This window comes from Dasypus novemcinctus, chromosome 31 (genome assembly GCF_030445035.2).
Source record: "Dasypus novemcinctus isolate mDasNov1 chromosome 31, mDasNov1.1.hap2, whole genome shotgun sequence".
Taxonomy (NCBI): Eukaryota; Metazoa; Chordata; class Mammalia; order Cingulata; family Dasypodidae; genus Dasypus; species Dasypus novemcinctus.
In genome coordinates, this window is record NC_080703.1 from 37,369,183 (window position 1) to 37,384,527 (window position 15,345).

At 37.9% G+C, this 15,345-nt stretch overlaps 1 long non-coding RNA gene across 2 annotated transcripts in view; it reads right to left on the minus strand.

Annotated features, from left to right (window-relative positions):
* Positions 1 to 15,345, minus strand: part of LOC101412545 (uncharacterized) — a 289,040-nt gene that overhangs the window by 80,952 nt on the left and 192,743 nt on the right. Inside the window, exons 5-6 of one of the 2 annotated variants that reach the window (XR_009184189.2) lie at positions 9,446 to 9,535; positions 355 to 554 (exon numbers count right to left, since the gene is read on the minus strand). This is a non-coding gene — a long non-coding RNA (uncharacterized lncRNA). Of the gene's footprint in view, positions 1 to 354; positions 555 to 9,406; positions 9,536 to 15,345 lie in introns of those variants that run through there. The other variant, XR_009184190.2, reaches the window with a different exon arrangement.

Genomic DNA, 15,345 nt, shown 5'->3' on the forward strand with positions numbered 1-15,345 from the left:
TCAAGAAGTTGAAAACATTCTTTATTTGCACTTCTGATTGATGGTAGCTTGGGGTTTTAAAGAACTGTTTTTTAGAAAGGTGTCAATATAAAATGATTTTGGTATGTGTCATAGGTAAACTGCAAAAGGCTGTGAGACATTTGGATAAAAAGCAACATTTGGCTATGCAAAAGGCACATCTGGGGGCCAAATTTACCTAGTGAGACACTTTTTTTGTGATTATTTACTCTTTATTATCCTGCTCTATATGCCAGTTTACATAATTCATGAAAGACAGTCCATGCCTTAAGCTATATTCTAAAAGTCATTGAAACATTGTGGAAGGAAGGAATTTTCACAAAAGGAAAATTTTACCTGTTCATTGTGCTTTGTGGTTTAAAAAAGGCTTTCATATATACAACTTTATAATAACTCTGTAAGGTAGATAAAGTTGAATAGAAGTATTCCAATTATTATATAAATGAGAAAACTGAAGCTCATGGAGGTTAAAGGTCTTGCCAAGTAAATGGTAGAGTTCACACTCTAAGACACAGGATGCCATTCATTTCTGTTTCCTGGAAGGAAAAAACGGAAAAGAGAGAGAGAATGCTGTGAATATAGCCCAAACAAATGGTTTTCCCTTCCCAATTTCCCAATCTTTCCTCAGCTGCCTAGTATGAACTAATTTGGACTCACCTTACTTTGGGTCCATAGATTACCTCTTAGAGCCACACAGGGACCTCAGAAATGATCTGTCTTCCACGTCAGAATCCAGCTGGTCTGGGATGTAGAACTTAGAGATGATGGTAAAGTCAGTTACAAGAGGGGGATGGAGTCCAATGACTGCAAGTTTAGAATGTACTCTCCTTTGATAAGATGGGCCATCCTGCAATGTCATTATGGACATGTTTTGAATGTTTTCCAATAACTGAGTTTGAGGACAAATTAGTATTTGCAGCACCTGAGCCCATGGGCACAGGGTGTGGGCTGGGGCAGGAAGCCCTATTGGTTAATGCTCTCCTTTTCATGATGCCCATGCAAAGAGTGGCTTTGCTATGAATGTAGAGCTGCAGCAGCTGTAACTTGGGAGCGTAGGTCGGGGGAACTGTGGCAGCCTGTTCAAAGAACTGGATGAACAAGACATTGCAGCAGTGATCATTATCTGGACTGTGCAAGATGCGTGACCCCATGTTGCTATAGCAGCAGAAGCCACAGCAGGAGGACATCTGTTCAGATTCTTCAATTCTCTAGGCCTGGCATCTGCTCCATTAGACCGGGCTAATCCCGAGGTTACATCACTGAGGATTGGGAGAGGCAGGAGGTTCTCAAGAAGGAAGCATTGGATTACTTATTAATAGTCTATGGTAGTTCAAAACAATAAAAGTGATCTAACATATTTGCATCCCAGACTGGCAAGACTAAATATATTACAATAATAAAATCTTTTAAAAGTTTGCACGTTATATCTATTTATTTTACTTCTATTTATTCTATTTTTTATTATGCTTTACTGAGCACTTAACCATCCATTAGATTAAGGACCTCGACAGCCAAGTTATTGGGATTCTAAAAGACACTGGAGATTCCCTAGTTTATGGTTAAAGCACACAGTGGCAGAGCTGAGACTAGCGCTCTAAGTTACTGTTCGAACTCAGGCCCACGGTTTCCCAAATGTATTCTACTTACCACTACCCCTTCTTACTTTCAAGGCTCCAATCTGCATAGCTGTTTATAAATTAAAACAGAAGGCTAAATTAAAAGGGAGAAAATGCAAGCCAGGTCTGACAGTAATATTAATCCCTCTGAAATCACTGGTCTTTTCAATTAACAGCCTCTCTCAGAGATGTTTATTGCTCTTGGCTTGAACTGAGGTCATTAAAATACTCATGAGCAGGCTTCGCAGAAAGCCTGCTTACATACTCACCGAAAGGGTTTCGGTGTCATTCTGCTTTGCATGGATTCAGAGAGAAGCCATAATAAAGCAAGCGCCAGAGCTGTCACAGTTGCCTCTTTGCCTCTGGTTTTAACTGAGTTCAAGAGCCTGTTCAGAAATCACCCCTGTCTACATTCCATCATTTCAAGGAAAAGCGTGCATACTTTATTTACACCACAGCTTCGAAAGAAAGTAAGTATATAAATTAAGTAAACCACTACATGTGGCATAAATTCCAGCTAAGCTCAAGGTGATTTTGCACATCCACCTAAAAGAAACCCAGCATAAAAAGCGAGCCACGTGGCAAGATGAATCACGGCAGCTTTATTCACCTACACTGAATTAGCCTCTTCACACTGGAATATTTTACAGCATTATTTTATTGGCAGTCATTGTCACCAAATCAACTATAAGGCAGTGACTGATGTACTAGAACTAGACAGCTTGATGGATCCAGATTACTTGTAAAAGAGAAGTATTTTGCCAAGCACTGCAGCAATAAAGCTATCCTGATGCTCATAAAAGGAGATAACGGAGAGTGGCAAATCTCAGCTGAACCAGGACTTGGGAAAATTACCTGGTGAGAGTAAAACTGAAATGATGAGCCTTGATATTTTCAAATGCATGAGGTTCCTTTTGTTTATATTTTATCTTTTTCACATGAGAAGGCAATAATAGTCCTAGCATACTGCATTTTATCACTGTTGCCAAGCACATCATACACTCATTACATACTTAAACATTTGGGAGAAAAACAACTAGATTATAATTTAGGAAGCTACTCCAACTGAGCATAAAGCATTTGTACACAAGGAATGATGCTTGTCTCTTTACCCTAAATATTCTGATTGACCCATTTTAAATCTAGACAAAACTAAGTGATCACTTTTCTGCAGGAAAAAAGAACCACGTATTAATAGGTTTCAGAGAAAACATGGGTTCGAAAATTTAGGAGTGCAATGCTATTTTTCCAATGTTTATGTAGTGGGCAGAATTTTTTCACCTCCCTCCTGAAGGAGAAACTTCAGTTCCTTCAGTATAACCTAAAAAATAAAATTAAGAATGGCTAACGTAAGATCATACTCTGAAGTACATAAAAAGTTGGATATTCAGTGCACAAGGAGGTAAACCAGTGATGTCTGCTCCCTTTTGCAACTGTCAGTGATCTTTCTAAAACCAAATATGATCATTTCAAATACATATCAAATACACTCTCGCCTTACAGGAGAAGCCCAAACCATTTAAGATGATTCATGTGATTTTTTGCTATTGAGCCCCACCTGTCCTTCCAACTTCAGCACCCCTTTTTCACACTGGAACTTCCTATTCTACTGAGATCCTTACCAGTACCAAAAGGTACTATGTCCTTTCACTTTCTAATACATATTCATATGACTTTTCGATGCCAGTAATGCCAGGACCTTCTCTGCCTATTCATTCTTCACTGCCCAGTCCCTCATGCACGGCCACTCAGTGCCTTGCACCTACCTCTTTGCTGGGGATTGAATCATGTCCCCTACAAGCCATGCTTAAGCCCTTAGCCCTGGTCCTGTAGGTGCAGATTCAGTTATAAATAGGATATTTTAAATGATGCCAAATTGAATCATGGTGGCTCCCAATAAGGAGAGGAACTCTAAACAGAGATGACTGACTAGGAAGAGTAGAAACCAAAGGAGACAGACTGCCATGTGACCAAGGCAAGATCGAATGCCAGCAAGCCACCACCAGAATGCTACAGAAGTCAGAGAAGGCATGGTCTGCCAAAACCCTGACTTTGGACTTCAAGCCTCCAAAACTGTGAGACAATAGATTGCTGTTGTTTAAGCCAATCCCTCTTTGGTACTTGTCATAGCAGTCCTGGCAAACTAAGACACTTTAAAATGTATCTCAAGTCTTAGTGTCATTTCTTGCTTAGGGCTTGACTCTCCTAGTGGATTGGCAAACACCCATGGACTGGGACTACATGTTAGACTTCTGTGATCTTCCAGTGTCTTGCACAGTTTCTGACATACAGTAACTGTATGACATACAGTAACTGTATGACATACAGTATCTGACATGAATGCTTGAATTACAAACACTATCTCTTAAATTATGCTTATATCTATCTTCCCCACTATTTAGTGAAAACAAGGACTCTGTTTTATTTATCATTCTCTTCCTAACCTGAGTGCGTAGCAGAATGCTTGGCATATAGAAAATGTTTCATAAATTTGTATTAATAGAATAAGAAAATAACCAGAGTTGATTTTTAGAGAAAAATATCTAGATTCATACACAGGCTCTATCACTGACGAACTGAAAGAGTGGAGCCAGGTCTTAACTTCCCTCAGCTATAAGATGGTAATAAAAAAGGTTATTGTGATGATCAAAGTAGTGTCTTGTAAATGGCCTAGCCTAGTGTTGGCATGGTATATGCTCAATAAAAGTTGTTTCATTCTCCCCTCCTACTAAATCTATTTCATTTAGAAATACTTGTAGGAGCAGATAAGAGAAAACCCAGTGCACAGCACCTTAAATAAATTCTGGTTTGTCTATATAGAAATATTTCTTACATGGAATAAATAAAATAGATTTATTATATAGTTCTTATAATAAAGAAAGAAGAACAGCAGTAAGTGAAGGTTGATGAGACTCTTTCCCAATATCATTAGCTGATGTTAAGAGGGGGCTAGCAGCTCTCCAAGTCTATGACTCTGAACAAGACCACTCCTTCCCCAGTCTCCAAATCACCATAGTTAGAAAAGAAGAGAGTTCTCTCAGGAACTATAACAAGAATAGTTATATCCGTAGGTGGGTTGGGGGAAAAATGCATTAAATGTAAGGTATTGTTTATAGATAGTAGTAAGGTTTTGATGATGTTCTTTCACAGTTTGTAACAATTGCTTCACAACAATGCAGGGTGATGGTGGTGGGGTAGCGTATGGGAGCCCTGTATGATGAGATGCATGTTTTTTAAGTTCCCAATTATACTGTACATTTATGGGTTATGGATGTTCGCGTCTGTACAGTAAACTTCAATTTTAAAAAGTTAAGGAAAAGGAAATATGGATTAGAGTATACTTACTGGTATTCTATTATAGAATTATTGTGACTCTAGCAATGGAAGAAATTATATCATTGATGTGGAGACAGTGGCCATGGGAGTTGCTGAAGGCAGGGAGAGGGAAAAAGAGCTGTGATATGGGGGCACTTTTGGGACGTGGCATTGTCCTGAATGATGTTGCAGGGACAGATGCAGGACATCATATATCCTGCCATAACCCACTGAATGGACTGGGAGAGAGTGTAAACCACAACATAAACTATAATCCATGCTGTGTAGCAGTGCTCCAAAATGTACTCATCAAATGCAGTGTATGTACCACACTAACGAGGCAAGCTGTCGATGTGGAAGGAGTGGGGGGTGTGGGGAGTGGGGTAGATGAGAACTTTTTATATTTTTTATTGTAGCATTTTGTGTGATTTATGTACTTTTTAAAAAAAGACAATAAAAAAATTTTTTAAGTAAATAGGAAGTGCTTCAATTACAAATGATTTGGGAAGAAAGATAATGCCTACCCTTTGAGTGACTACTCTTTTCCAGATTCTTTGCATACACTGGGTCATTTAACCCATGTTAAACAATAATTCAAGGTAGATACTATTATCCTCAGTGTTCAGATATTACCATTCCCCATTTCAAAGACGAGGAAATGGAGATTTAGACATTTGAAAATTTTCAGTTTTAGTAAACTGGAGAACCAGATTTTGAACTGTTTTGTTTGATCCCAGAGGACAGTTTTCCATCTATGTCCTGTGCCCTTCCTCAAACAGAGGAATCATGTATCAGTATGTCATCAAAAGTTGTATAGTGCAATATAATTTGTCCATTTCTCCTTGTAATACTGAATTCAGGTCATCCTACATGGATCACACTTCCTCAGGCTGATTCAAGTTTCATCTTCCCCAGAGATTCTTTGATCAAAAAGAAAGTGGGAAGTAGCTAGATTACGAAACATTTCTTTGAATGAAAAATAAAGTAGACGGAGTTGAGATGTCAACTAGACTACTAGATTAGCTCTGATCAATACTGAGTTCCCTTGTTAACACAGCAAATCCTTAAGAGAAGACCCTGTCAATAAAGCTGAAAGAAAATTTCATCAAGGGGTAGATTGTATCATGCATAGAAACCTGGAGTCTGTATCATTTTGTATTTGCTATTGAGCCATTTGGAAATGATGTTTTTTAAGCACTCTGGGTAGCTGTGATGTCAGTCCTCAGGAAATGATCATTTATACTGCCAATTCCCCTCTCTTTATACACTCTTCCAAAGCTTGATATTCATGATATGAGAGAAAAGAAAGAACCAAGAAATGGCCATCATGTATTTCAACTCATATTTTTTTCCTCATCAGCCTGAAAGCCTCAGAGAATTTCCTATTAATTAACACTATCTGAAACACAAGTTTAAAAAATCCTTCCTTCTCTGTAAAAGAGATATTATATAGTTTAAGTATAGCAAGACGATACTCCAGGTATCCCCCAAACTGAAAGAGGCTTAAATAAATACAATCAGAAGAAAAATAAAGAACATTATTGAGAAACTTTTGTGCTAGATGGTTCATATGAATCATTGCTTTAAACCACCACCGAAATATTTTAAGGCATGGCATCATTTCTTTATTTCACAGATGAGAAAACTGAGGTTCATAGAGGCCCTAAATTTAAAAAGTAGTACATAAATAATTAGACCCATCTAATGCCGTAAGAGTTCATTCTCTATCAGAATAATAGTTCAGAAGAAGGTGGGTATACAAGAGGCAGGCAGTTCTGCTATGCTAGGAATCCAGGTTCTCGATTTTCTTTAATCACCCATTTTAACTTCAGGTGTTTACTTCCTCTTCTTAGTTGCAGCTACCCCATCAGTAGCATAGTTTGAGTTTTAGCCCACAGGAATAGTAAAAGAGAGAATGTATAACATTATAGAAATACAAGGACATAGTAAACATCTTTCTTTTCCCCAAAGGAATGATTGAACAATTTCTGAAAAAGCCCAGACAGGAGCAGGTTGTCAAGTCACTCCATGTCTTGTCCTCTTAGACATGAATTTCAACTCTTAAAGATCCCTCAGAACAAACTCATGATTTAAAAAAAAAAGAGAAGAGGCGAAGCATTCATTGGGTGCCAGAGTTTGACAAAAAAATGTTATTAAATATGATCATCCATTTACATAGGCAATTGCAGTACGGCAGCCAAATGGAGTATGGATATTTTAGAAAGTTGAATTTTACAAATAATTAATCTAAAGTATTAAAAGCTCCTTAGAGGTGCTGCAAAAGGCATGTCCCTCAAGTCTATAACGTAGGCAATAAAAGTGACTAATGATCAAGGAACAGCACAGTGACATGGTTGAAAGCATGTCCTCCAAATCTTTCTGCCTGAAGTTCAAGTGCTGGTATTGCTACATCCAAGTATTTTTAAAGTAGGAGACTAAACCAATAAGAGGCATTTGTTACAGTTTAATCATTCCCTTTTTCAATAAATAGTTATCTGCTACCCACTATGTGTCAGATAAACATTGAGCAGAGCCTGAGCTGAAGCAGTGGCATACAGAAGGCAGAACTGAGGACATAGTGAAGTGCAATTTGCTATTTCAGAGGTAAAACTGACATTTTCCTAAGTCAATACAGATAACCTCATGTTATTCTCTCTGCCTGGCATCCCATATCTGCCCCCAGCCTACCTTCTATTAATAATTTCACACCATATGATTAGTGCAATTGCCACCAGGTAACTCCTTGTTCTGCAAGCACATCACAACAATTAGTCTAAAATTTCAGTTAACGTAGAGATAATTCATATTTCTCAAGGAGGTTGCCCTCTTTCTACTTTCTTTCTTTTCCTGCCTTAGATCCTGACATGAAGCTGTCCTAGATTTGCATTGGGTCAACTTAGCTACATTCTCAGAATTTCCTACCCTGAATGTCATGATTAGTATTGATCATGAGATATTTTGCACCAAATTTGAAAGACAAAAGTAAAGAAGCAGCCATTTATTTACTTAGTATTTTCGCATTCGAAAGTTTGGTGGAGAGCATTGGATGTTGTTATAGCTCATGCTCATTGTCACTTATATGCCTGGTGACCCGATTGATCTGGGCAGCCACCAGGCTCACAGCTTCTTCTACCCCTACTCGAGATCTTCTCCCTCCACATCTTCAGCCTTGGGGTACAGTGTGTGCTCAGCCCCATGACAAAGAGCAAGAGCTCCTCCTGCAGGTCCCCTCCTCCTCATCGAAGGTGGGTGCTGAGAGGTAGAGGATGATGGGGTTCCAATCCCTCCTCAGGGGTTTCAGCTCAGCCTCACAGGTTCCAGTTTGTGTTTTCTCCCCTGACTTCACACCCATCTTTCTTCACTGACTGCCTCATCTGTGGACTTCAGACTCCAGCAGCAGATCTAGAGCCAACAGGATCTTCTGGATTCTTTACCTGTCTCCCACAACTGCATCCTTGTCACATGCATGTGCTGCATACTAACATCTGTCACCAACTAGATGCAGGAGCTCTCATTTATAGATGGCTATGAATTGTATGACCTATGGCCATTACACCTAGACGTGGCCCTAGCCATCATTTAACACAATCCCACACAGTTTGGAAATAAATACATCAAATGGTAGGAAAACTTGATTTTCCCAAAATCAGATTTAGTACAGAAGTTAGAATCAGTGTTATAATTCCCCCATTCCTTTGGAGATTTTAGAAGGCTACATTTTTAAAAATAAAAATATACACCTATTCACCACTTTGGCATTATACAAATACCTTAAGATCCTTGACCTGAGCCAGCCATACTTGCCGTCTTTTCTTCAGTATCATAAATGACACTGTCAAGAGGCCACACAACTGCCAATCTGATGAAAAGTGAGGAGAGTTCACTGCCCTGGCAATTCACAGGAGACTTGAGGGTTATGAAATTCCATTTCCATACTCGTTTTCCATATATATAGGCAGTTTTTAAAGCTCAGACATATATCAATAAGATAGTGACACGTCAAGCAGCACTGTTTGGGAATGAAAGTTTTTGTGGCATACCTGTATATTCCTGTTACAAAACCTAAATAATAATCTCTCCCCAACCTTTGAGTCTCAACGATTGTGCATGGTGGAAAAACCGTGAACTGTCTCTCCTCCAGATTAATGTCCTGACAAACTTATCATTTATCTTTTGGCAGAAAATAAATTACTTCATATTAGTATTGGTGATCCTCTTCCCCCCACACACACATTTAAAAAACCCAACTAATTCTAGTTTTGAATAGCTAATAACTAATAGGATAGAACTACCAATTTCCTTTGGAGGAAAAAAATGTATATTGATAAAGTTTCAATCATTGCCTTTGTTTGCAGAACCACACAATACATAGCACACTGAATTTATCCGGAACAGAAAATCAATTTTCAGAGGATAAAGTATAGTAAGTGAAATAATAAGAAAAAATTTATTCATAGTACTTGGGAAGCATTTATTTATTTAAAAAGTACAAATACCTGTAAAGAACCTACTGTACTGCAGGCATTGTACAGGTGCTGGGAGTGCCACCAGAAGGAACAGACGTTTCCTTGCCCTCATAGAACTCCCTATAAATTGAAGAAGAAAAATATTAAAATAACTTGACATTGTAATTGTGATAATAGCTATAAAGGAAAAGAACTAAGACTAAGATAATTATGGGGAGCACGATCTCTTTTGGGGTTAGGAGAAGCAGCTTTGAAAAAATGATATTCAGACTGTCATCTGAATTATGAATAAGAATGTGCAATGATGGGGTTGAGCCAGCAATGGGCAGAAGAGCAAATTAAGATTACCTTTAAGATCAAAAAGAGTATAAATTTGATGTGGGTGGAGCTTCATATGAAAGGAGGAGAATACAGAGGATGAGTCTGAAGGAAGAGACCGGCTAGACTATGCAAAAATCTTAAGGCTATTTGCTTCAGTTATCTAATGCTGTGAAACAAGCTATTCCAAAACCAGTGCTTCAACTATCAATGTATTTCCTCATCAATTAAGGCTGGGTTCAGCTGAGCAGTATGTCTCTTGGTGTCGCTTGGTGTGACTCCTGATGCTACAAGTCATCTGGTGACTTAATTGGAAATGAACGGTGGTAGGTTCTGGCTGTCACTATGGCCAAGTGTTTCCAGCAGGCTAGGCTGGGCTTTTGTAAGAAAAAAAGGCTGGAAGTGAAAGAAACCAAAGCAATCATATGACATATTACACTATAGCTTTAATTTTTAGATTGAGCCAATAAATGATATTTTAACTTTAACTATGTAATCTCACTTTTGTAGCTCACAGCAATGTAGATGTGCATTTGTTACTTATTACTGAGAAACCGTCTGTAGTTACACAGTAATTTCCTGTTTTCCTTTCCCTTATCTACACCTAGCAAATACCTGTTTTCCACTCCTTTCTCTTTGGATCCTGGTAAGAATGAGGAATTTACAATCAGAATGGGAACAAATAACTATGGGCATTTAATTAATAAATTTTAATTTATTTTAATTTAATTTTATTTAATTTTATTAAATTTAATTTTATTAAATTTTACTAAATTTTAATTTAATTTTAAAAGTAATGAAACAAATTTCTGAAAAGTATTTATTTGATTTTAAACATTATGCTTTATTTTTATAACTGTGTACACTTTAACTCATAACTACCTCCATTTGTACTCCCTTATCTTACCATGCCTGAATTTTTGTCAAACCTTAACAATGCTTGATGGTCCCCTTTGTTTAATAGTTATGTTTATTAAGGGGTTTACAACTTCATGTATTATCTCAGCCAAACTTTGTTTAGTTTAGCATTATCTTATGTAGATTGAACTGTTTACAGCTTTATGTATTACCTAGCAGGACTTTGTCAGTTCTTAATGGTTGTTAAATAAGCAATTTACAACCCAGTTAACTTGCAACCTGATGCTTACCCCCCACACACACCCACCACTCCCAACCTCTGGGGCCTTCTCTTACACACTTTCAGTTAAACAATCAAGCAATTCCTTCACACCCCTATCCCCTGGTCTGAAAATCAGGAAAACCCTATCCCTCTTTGTTCAGAGAGGCAGACTGGAGACTTTGTCTGTCTCCTGACTTCCACTGGCTTAATAAAACTCTTTGGTGTGATCAAACCTTGGTTTAGACTCCAATTCTCTGTGCTGGGCAAAAGAACCCAGGGAACTTGTGTAGACCTCCTTCAGAAGTGGTGTGATGACACTTCAGCTGCGTTCCATTCAAAGTAAGTTACAAGTCCAGCCTAGATGTGAGGAAACGAACTACCCCTCTTGAAGTGGGAGTGGCAAGGTCACATTGTTAAGAGGTGAGGTGTGGGGACGAGGCAGTGGTGGCCTCTGCAAACAAGCTACTTCACCTATGGTAAGAACTTAGGTTGTGATTTAAACCGTAATGGAATGGTATAGGAGAGATGCAAAAATAAATTTAAAAAATAGGCCCTTCGCTAAGGCATTCACTGTGCTCATATATTACTCGTAGTAACCCTTTCCATTTATTTAACATTTTTTAATTTGCAAAGCTTTTTTGTGTGTAAAATAGGTCATTTGAGCCATGCAAAAATCTTGATGCAAGTACCCACCTTCAAATACGAAATGAGAGGAGTAAAATCCAAATATACTTTAGGGTGCCCAAAACCATAACAAACACAATAATTCTAGACAAAATTTCAGGAAAAAAGGTAAGCCTCCTCCATAAGGCCAGGGAACCCATTCTTTGCCCTTTCCCCAATCATCAGTGCTTCTGTTCGTAACCACATTTGCAGGTATCCTCATTTAACCCCTAAGTTTTATAAAACCTAGGCTGCAGAAAAAATAAAGCAAGCTAGTAAGATAGGAAATCAATAGATGGATCTGGAACCTGGCAAAGAGTCCATGTGGACATCAATAACCCCAAGATGGCTGCTGGAAGATGCCCCACAAGATTCTGCATTTCAGAATAAGATTTCCTCCAGAAGCCAGGTGAAACCCTGATATTCCTCAAGGACTTTATCATTGGACCCTCCTAGGGAGTGATGGGTGGTGTAATCAATCAAAAGAGCAAACGGCTGGAACTCCTCCCCTGTCATTAGCAAGGGGATGGAAAATTAACAGTTCAAAAAGCAGGCACATGGCCTGAACGCTCTCTTGCCTTCACCCTGTCCTGGTGCCTGTCCCAGTGCCATGGTTACCATGCAGGTAAAACCTGTGCATTTTTAATCTGTAATGGGAAATTGTAGTCTGTAAATCGACCCACTGTATCACTTCTCAGCCGCTTCCTTTCTACCTGCGACCCCTGCTCTGTTATTTTCTCCCATTTCTCTTCCCTCCCTACCTTAATAAATTCCTGGCCCAACTCACCTGACATGCTCTTGAAATTCATTTCTGCAACATAGCCAAGAACCTAAACAGAATCCAGTAGCAAAAGGACGTATAATTCTTTATTTCATCCCCCACCCAGGAGGCATTCATTTAAACAGCAATCAAGACTATACAGCAAAGGGAGTCTTTATCACACTACAGTTTGGGGGAAAATGTGTATTTCTTCGGAAAACTATGCAATGACTATAACACACCCCTCTGCAGTATCTGATTCTGATTCTATGGTAGCTCTTTAAAACTCTGGAATTTGTAGACAACTGAAAGCAATGCAAAATACTTCTTTCTTATAGATATGAAATGAATTATATCTGGTGGACAAACAACCCTCCCCCTCAAGTCTTACATGATAGTAAAACCACTTTTGCCTCCATTTTCACATTCAGTTCAATTTTCTTATCTGTTCTTTGGATTCTCCTTTGAATTGGTTATAACATCTGCCTGGTTTCCTCACTGAGTTGAAGAAGATCTTTAACAAATATTCATTTTTATATCAGTATGAAATTTACAATTTCACTCCTTTATGAAAATTATCTCTTTATAAAATATTTGATTCTAAACTTGGCATACCAGATAAAAATTCTGTATTGTTAAAATAACTTTTGAAAATCCTTTAGCAAACTTATAAACTCATTTTGAAATTCCATCCCATAGGGACTGTCTTCAAAACATAAATTATTTTCATTTTTAGCTACTTGGAACACTCAAATGAATTTTCAAAGATTACAACTTGGTGGGTCTTCCTTCCTTTTTGCTGTCATTAGTTTTTGTTTTTGGTAATATAGAGCACTACGTGCAATTTCAAGTATATAATTATGAAGATAATATCAATTCCAGTCTTTGTTGGCTTTCATTTCTCTACAGATCTTATTTCTTCTATTTCTTCTTTAAGGATCTAACACTTTGCCAGTCACTTAAAAATTGTGTAGTTCAGTAGTAGAGAAGTCTTAAAATAATTCACCCATTCTTCCTAAAACCTTTGCCTCTAAATATGGTCTGCTTCAGCTTTGCTTGTACTTACACTGTGAAAAATCAGGGAAAAAGAAACTGAAAGCATCATTTCATGCTGCCCATCTCAAACTCACTCCCAGTCTTAAACTCCTGCCCAGATTAATCAGCATGTGTTAATTTATTTTAATTTCTTTTATATTCACCCTAATACTGGCTCTTGCAATCACACCATGTTCTCTCCTTTACAGCACAAAGAGCTGAATTTAAGACCAAAGCATCTATGATTGACTCTTCTGTACAAAAATGGTGATCATTTAGACACCTTGATGATACTTCCTAAATGGTTGGAATAGGAAAGTAGAGTGGAAGTAAGGGGGAGAAAGACTTTTCAAATGCTCATAGAGAAGTCAGAATAAAATTCATTTTGGAAGCATCCACTACAAGGACATTATATTCAAAAAGCTATCAGATCTACACATTGCAGGAAGGAAAACATTGTCAGTATTAACTTGACAGGGAAAGGAATTGGATTCTATTGGCGAAGGACATTGATTTCAGAAAGAATTTTGCCTGCATAAGAACTGTCAGAACAAGCTCTCAGTAGGGAATTTCTTGGCTTGCTGAATCTTTGGGAGATTTAACCATTCATCATAAAGTCAATGTGAATTTTTCAGTGGCTCAGCATTTTGCCAACTAACTTTCAAGTCAAAAGATTCTACTACGTTACCACCAAAATATCATAAGTTGACCTCTGAGGAATCATTTCAGCTCATTAGAAACCTCTTCCAAAATATACAACTATACTTTGAAAACTGTCATAGTAAATATTGTTTAATTATTTACAAATTTATAGTGATGGTATATAGATCAGGTCACTTATTATTACAATTTTGAAAATGGAATTAGAAAAAGGAGAAAGAGAGAGGAAATCTGCTTATTATTGGAAGTCTCTGGCTGGTTTACTTTCCTTTAGTGTTATTCTGGGATTTTTTCATTGCATTATTTAAATACTGAATTGTGACAATAAACAGATGACATCATCCAGGAGCTAAGGTTGATCAATTTCAGGCACATCAAAGGCTTACTACCAGGTTTTGTAAAGCAGATCTGAACTACAACCAACCCCAGAGTCTCAAATGGAATTCGGATTTTTTTTATTAGCAGATAAGCCTTGGTGAGTCTCCCCTATAAGCACTTTACGTAGTTTACACAAAGGCAATGCTTTCTCTGCTTTAGATAAGAAATGGTGAAACATGATAAATCTGTAAATTTCAAATATATACATATACATAATTTGTATAAATGTGTGTATGATGCAAAATACTATATATAGTTTTTAAAAAGTATCATTGTAAAAGCAAATCCAGTATACATTTGGTTTACTAACTTAAGATTAATAGTGTATATAAGCACATATCTTTTCCCTCAGACAAGAAGGGCGAAAGTTATTTTTTTAAATAACAAAAGGTATTAGGGGAAGTGAATTTGGCTCAATGGATAGAGCACCCACCTACCACATGGAGGTTCAAACCCTGTGCCATGAAGCTGGCCCACATGCAGTGATGATGCGTGCAAGGAGTGTCGTGCCATACAGGGGTGTCTCCCATGTAGGGGAGCCCCACATGCAGGGAGTGCACCCTGTAAGGAGAGCCACCCTGTGTGAAAATAGCACAGCCTTGCCCAGGAGTGGGGCTATACACACAGAGGGCTGATGCAGCAAGATGAAACAACAAAAAGAGATACAGATTCCCAGGGCCACTGGCAAGAATACAAGCAGACACAGAAGAACACATAGCAAATGGACACAGAGAACAGACAACTTGGGGGGAGGGGAGAGAAATAAATTTAAAAATAAATCTTAAAAAAAAAAAGTCATTAGGTTAATCATGGCAGATTAAATACAGCACTTATCACCATTCCCTCCCCAAATCCCTCTAAAATAAGAGTAAAGAAAAAAATCTGGAAAAAATTCTCGAGTAAAAGAGAATGCAGGAAGAGACATTAGCAAACAAGACTCTACAAGCCAATCATGAAAAATGGAAACAGGTGGAAGAGAGTAACTGACTTAGTACA